Source organism: Heterocephalus glaber, unplaced genomic scaffold, assembly GCF_053883595.1.
Source record: "Heterocephalus glaber isolate CG9 unplaced genomic scaffold, H.glaber_assembly_v1.0 deba00001442, whole genome shotgun sequence".
Classification (NCBI taxonomy): domain Eukaryota; kingdom Metazoa; phylum Chordata; class Mammalia; order Rodentia; family Bathyergidae; genus Heterocephalus; species Heterocephalus glaber.
Window position 1 is genome coordinate 3,545,685 of NW_028258296.1, and position 6,813 is coordinate 3,552,497.

The window sequence follows — 6,813 nt, forward strand, 5'->3', positions numbered from 1 at the left end:
CTATATACCTAAAATGTACCAATGAACTTAATGAAAAAAAGTTTAATATATCAACCTTAAAAGTTCAAGGGGGGCCGGGGATTTAGCTCAGTAGGGGTATTCGGGCAAAAATGAGTAAAACCATGAGTATACAGAAAACCGCAGCGCCAGGGATTTAGTTCAGCAGCACTGCGCCTGCCTTGCAAGTACAAGATCCTGAGTTTGATCCCTGGTACCGGAAAAAAAGAAAAGAAAAGAAGAGGACAGGAGAGGAGAGGAGAGGAGGGCAGGGGAGGGGAGGGGAAGGGAAGAGAAAAGAAAACTGCAGTGTGTAGCACACCTGTAATCCCAGGACTCAGGAGGCTGAGGCAGGAGGGTCACTTCAAGTTTGAGGCCAGCCTGGGCCACATAGCGAGATCCTGTCTCACACTCACACTCACACACACACAGCAACAAACAAATCAAGAAAAGAGCACAGGTTTTGGAGTGAGGGTATGAGGGGCCATTCCCTGAGCGGGTCCCTCCTTGTCCAGTTCCAGCCTCCCTGGATGCTGCTATTGAAAAGTACTCACTAGGCTGGCTGTGGCAGCAACCCTGCAATGCCTGCTACCTGGGAGGCCGAGGCAGGGGGATCCCACGTTCAAGGCCACCGTGGGTAACGGAGCAAGATCCTGATGCAAAAAAAAACAAACACCCAAACAAACAAACAAGCAAGAACAATAGGGCGTGAGTGTGGGTCAGCATTTCCTGTGTTCAATCTGAGGGAAAAGGAAGGAAGGAAAAAGAAAGAGTAAGAAATACAAGGACAGAAGAGCGGCCGACAGGCCTGGGCTGCTCCTCCCGCAGCCCGACCTCGCCCGCTGTGGCCGTCGCCCCACTGCGCGTCCCCAGACAGCCGGGGTCACCGCGCCAGGCACGTGGGCAGCACCGGGCGCTCCCTGTCCCTGTCCTGGCAGGGACAGACGCTGAGGTCGGAGAGGTTAAGCAAACTTCCCGGCTGGCAAAGCGACAGCGGGCGTCACCTCCTGGGTTCAGGCGCTGCCCCGAGGCCGGCCCAGCACGAGGACCCCTGGTCGGAGCGGAGCCTTAGTAAGGTGGCACCGCAGCACCCGGCAGTCCCAGGACAAGGCCTGTGCGGGGTCCAGGCGCGGTTGCTGTCCCCGTGGGTGAGGCAGCAGTCTGGAGACATCGAGGGTAATCAGATGCCTTGCGGGCAGTTAGACCCGAGGCCCACAAGGAGCCAAGGTGGAGGACCGCACTGTAGGAGGAGAGAAGCCACACCCGCCTAGGATGAATAGCCGTGGTTGATATTCTAAATAGGTATCAATCACCTGGTTGGGGGGCCAAGACCTTCCAAGACCCCTGATCCACCCCTTTCCTTCCCCCAGAAATCCCTGCTCATTCCTTGTATGCTTGCTGCAGGACTTGCTTCCCCATCGGAGCCCCATTTAACCAGTGTTACCGAAGTCACTGTAGTTGTTGTAGTCTTATTGGTTGTTCATAGTTTTGTCCTCCTTGTGATTTCTCATTGGGTCAGTGTTGCCTAAGTGACTGTATCTGCAATCTCACTGGTTGACTATGGTTTTGTCTCACCTTGAACCTGCCTAACCTCTGGCTCTGTCCCATAAAACACCTTTGAGAAGTGGAGTGGGCGGGCAACCCACTTTCTAGTCCCCTCTGTCTCTCTTAGACAAACGCTATCCTCAATAAATTTTTCCTACTCTTAATCCCTGTTGTTCCTAGAATTCATTCCTCGATTTTAGAGAACATGAACTTGGACTTTGGGTATCCAGCGGGTTTGGAGTTGCATCTCTTCCCCTCCATCAGAGTCACCAAACCAACCGTGCATCTGGAGAGAGCTGAGAGTTAGTCCCAGGAGGCTGTGCGTGGGGGTGCACACGTCACCCCAGCACTCAGGAAGCTGAGGCAGGAGGATCACCTTGAGTTCTAGGCCAGCCTGGGCTACCTAGCGAGATCCTGTCTCAAAACACAAAACCAAACCACCAGGAGGACAAAGTGTGTGTGTCCCAGGTCTTGCTACGTTGCCCAGGCTGGCCTCAAACTTGGGGGCCCTCCTGCGAAGCTGGGACTCAGGTGTGTGCCATGCACAGTGGCACAATGATGATCCTTATTAGCAACCTCGGCCTTTCTGTCCCCTGACTACTGTCAGAGAAGCCGTCCGCTTTGATGGGTTTTTGATGTAAAGAGGAGCAGGGAGTGTGGAAGAGAACGACAATTTCCCACACGTAGGAGCACACTCTCCTCGAGGTTCTCTCGCCCTGTGAATTCGGAAGTGAGACGGTTGTCATGGAGATGGGTCTTAGCATGTTTATTTGAATAGAAAAATGCAGTCAGATCTTTCCTAACAGAGGAAGAATGGGGACACGGCTGCTGGTTTGAGAGGGAAGGCCGACTTTGCCAGTTCGGTAATGGGTGGCTGCCCCACAAACCAAGTGAGCTAAAAATACAGCACCAGCCGGGTGTGGTGCCACACACCTGTCGTCCCAGTGCTCAGGAGGCAGAGGCAGGAGGATCGCCATGAGTTTGAGGCCAGCCTGGGCTACATGGTGACTTCAAGCCCAGCCTGAACTACATAGCAAGACCCTGTCTCAGAAAACCAAAAACCAAATAAAACCGCCCCAAACCCAAAAAACAAAAACATCGCCAACATTTTGAGTAAAATAGATTTAAATCACATCACAATAAAGCAATGCTTAGTCCAAAATTTTGTAACTCAGGTATTTTAAAATTAATACGTTACTATTCAACCCTTTCTTAACATACCAGATTAATCAAAATGCCCATAGTGGGGGCCAGGGATTTAGCTCAGTGGTTCTGGTGCCTGCCTGGAAAGCACAAGGTCCTGAGTTCGATCCCTGGTACCAAAACAAAAAAACAAAAAAACAAATGCCCGTAGTGGAAAAGTGACAGGCACAATTTGATAACTGCCTGGTAATTATTAAGCAAGCTTTGTTCTTTTTGGAGGCAGGGTCTTGCTATGTAGCCCAGGCTGGCCTAAGACTTGTGGCGATCCTCCTGCCTCAGCCTCCTGAGTGCTGAGATCACTGGTGTGCACCACCACGCCCAGTGTGAACTTAAAATTTATAATTTATCTTAGTAACAGAGGCTTTTATAAGAAATTATACAGATTTGGTCAGCGGCAGGCAGACCTGAGTGGTCAGCGACATGAGCGTGGCAGAGGACTTTGCTCTGTGACTTCTAGAGGACAGCAGCCGCTCATGCCCTGGTCCCGGCCCTGCAACCCCTCAGCACCCTGGGTTCAGCCAAGCACAGATTGAAAGCACTGGAAGAAGGCCGGGCGTGGTAGCACATGCCTGTGATCATCGAGAGGCTGAGGCAGGAGGATTGCCTAGAGTTTGAGGCCAGCCTGGGATACAAAGAGATTTCAAGGCCAGCCAAACTAGATAAGCAGACCCAGTCTCAAAAAAGAGAAAATTCCATTATTACTGAATGCAAGGATCCAAGTTACCCAGTGGTAGTCAAAAGGCTAAGATTATTTTTGCTAAAATTTTATATAACCTAAAATTAAAACCCAATAACTAATAACAAATAAGTAATGTTGAATAAAGAGTTGTAGGAGGCCATTGTCTGGGGCTGGTCCTTTGGTTGTTTTGGTTTTTACTTTAAGACAGAAGACAGAGTCTTGCTATGTAGCTCAGGCGGGCCTCAAATTCACAGGGATCCTCCTGACTCAGTCTTCCAAGTGCTGGGATTAAAGGCATGAGATGAGCTACCTCGCCTGGTTTGAGCTGGTCCTTTGTACCAGGCCCCTACCGACCAGGACAAGAATCAAAATGGAGTCACTGATGCAAAGCACAGTTCCAGGTCACCAAGCTGAACTCAGCTACCATCTGCCTCCTGGGAAATGGGGGTGGGGGAAGCAGGCGAAGTTCCCAGGCTTGGCTCCCCTTTGATCCCTGCACAAAGGAAGTCACTGCTCAGTTATTTTCCTATCGTTTCTTCTCCTTGTCCCCATCTTAGAAAGAAAGAGACTTTTGTTTTTCTTTTCCTTGGCCCTTTCGTGCTGTAAAAACTAACCTGGAACCCAGATGCCTGTAACATCAGCTGCTGTGGCTGAGGCCAGGAGTTTGGGACTAGTGTGGGCAACCTGGTGAGATCCTAGATCCTGTCTCAAGAAGAAAAAGTAAGAGGGGCCGGGGATTTAGCTCAGTGGTTCCGGCACCTGCCTCACAAGCGCAAGGTCCCGAGTTCGATCCCCAGTACCAAAAAAAAAAAAAAAAGAAGAAACAAAGCAAACCAGGCGCAGTGGTGCTCAGTGCCTGTCCCTCACCCGCCCGGCAGCTACCTGTCCCCTTGTTAAGTTTGCATGGAAGAAGACACTTGTGACTGGGGAGGCTGAGGCAGGCGGACTGCAGTGTGACCCCACCTGGGGCACTTGGAGAGACCCTGCCCTTCCTGCCCTGGAGCCGGCTGGCCAGGGACAGAACCCTCCTGACCCAAGAGCCAAGCCGAGCCTCTCTTCCTTTCAGTGGTGGCTGTCAGGGAATCGGGCCCCACGGCAAGCTGACCACGTGCCCCTGCTCCCAAGGCCACTTCTAGCCGGCATCTTGCTGCCAGCGCAACGTGGATGGCCATCGCCCCCGTGCTGCCACCGTCACCGGGTGGCAACGCCTGGGACCAGCAGGTCGCTGCTGCTGCTGCTGCTGCGTGCGTGGGCTCCCTGCGAGGGACCACACCTGGTGCTCTCGGCAGGGCCCACGCGTCTGCCAGGCGCGGGGGAAAGTGGGTCACAGCGGGGACAGATGGCCTGCGCTTCCCTCCTCCCCACTCCCTGTAACTGCTCGGCAGCTTTGCTGCGGTCCAGGGCAGCTGCAGGGTGAGCGGGGGCCAGGAGGCCCCGTCTCCGATGATTCTGCAGCGGATGGAGCCCCGGGCTCCTCAGTGTTTGTTCAGGGCCTACAGGGACAGAGGAGTGAGGCTGGGGCGGGGGGGGGGGAGGCCCTTCTTGGCCATTATTTTCTTTCTAAATTTTGGTGTTTTTAAAAAAAATTTATTTATTTTTTGATGTTTCTGAGGCAAATTCTCACTATGCAGTCCAAGCTGGCCTCAAACTCCGGATCCTCCTGCCTCGGCCTCCTGAGTGCAGGGTTTACAGGACGAATCTGGGCACCGTATGTCCTGCATTTCTTCTGTGTGCAGCGAAGGCTCCCAAAGGCCGAGGAGAGGCCTGGCGACCTCTCGCTCCTCCGCAGTCTTCCCACAGCTTTGGGGCGCTTCTCCTGAGCCTCAGGCCAGGCCCCGGAGGTGGTGGCTTCCTACAGTGGGGCACAGAGAAGAGGCTGCCTGGCCCGTGGTCCGGACCCATAGGCTGAGCTTCGGGCTGTGCAACAAACTGCACCTCAGGCGGGACCCACAGCAGAGGTGGCCAGTTCACTGCCCGGCCAGGTACACAAGACAGGAAGGTCCAGAGCAGCGGTGCTCCCCCAAAGGCCCAGCACTTGAGAGGCCGAGGCAGGACGATCGCTGTGAGTTCAAGGCCAGCCTAGACTACACAGTCTCAAAAAGTCAAAAATAGACGCCCCACCCAAAAGATACTTTTGGGCTGGGGATTTAGCTCAGTGGTGCCGCTGCCTGCCTCACAAGCGCATGGTCCCCAGTTCAATCCCCGGTACCAAACAAACAGTCAAAAATAAATAACAAGGGCCAGGGATGTAGCTCAGTGGTGCTGCGGCTGCCCGGCAAGTGCACGGTCCTGAGTTCGATTCCCAGTACCGGAAAAAAAAAACAACACAAGAAAAAAGAAGTAGGAGAAGCAGGCAGGAGCCGAGCTGGAATGAGGTTATGGGAAAATTTCAAAGGTGGAGTAAAACAACTGAATTTAAGAAAACAGGAGCCCTGAGCACTGCGGTCCGGAGAACGTCTGGGTGTGGGGCACTGGGTCTGACCTCAGGGCTGGTGACCCGAGCCCGAAGCCTTGGGCTGTGAATCTCCCCACTCCTCTGCCCGCCGTGAGAGGTGCGGGAGGAAGGGTGGAAGCCGTGGCGTTGCGGGGGGCTGCAGAGTCCAGCGGGGTCGGGGTCAGCGCCAGCGCCACGCCTGACCCTGCAGGCAAAGCGCCCACGGTCCAGGTACAGGAATACCGAGTCCGTGCGGCAGGCGAGACCGCCAGGAAGAGCGAGTGCGTCTACCACGCCAGTCTCGATGCTGAGACCACCGGGCAGCGAGGACCCGGAGAGGCAAAGACGCGGCCGGCGTGGTCGGCGGGAAAGCCCTCCCAGCACCGGCCACCAGCTGCTCTGCTGTTAACGTCCTTGATTCCTCCTAATTCAGGAGCTGAGTCAGAGGCCAATAACCGGCCCACGGTCAGTAGTGCTGCTGCAGCTGCTGGTTTTTGAGATAGGGTCTCGCTATGGAGCCCAGGCTGGCCTGCTACTTGGGATGATCCTCCTGCCTCAGGCTCCCGAGTGCTGGGGTCACAGGCAAGGCCCTCCACACCTGACCCCATGTGCACAACCAAATGCTGTCCGTTCAGCACGGCGCCGAGCGCACCACGAGTCTGCGGGGCGGAACGACATTGTTTTTACAGAAACAGCGAGGGCTGCCGAGACCTGGGCTGCGGGGTCAGCAGCGACGCTGACGCGGGCCTGGGCCCTCTGAGCCGCCAGCTGGGCCAAGGGCCTGGGGCGATGCAGGGACCCGGCTAGATTCCCTGGGGCGTCGATCGGCGTCGCGTCAGACTTCCTGTGCTTCCTTAACGGCTGAGGCAGGCCCGAGGGCGAGTGGCTGGCACCGCTCCGCGCCGCCCTGGGGTGGCGTCGGCAGGGTCATTTCCGCGGCAGACGGCAGAGCCAG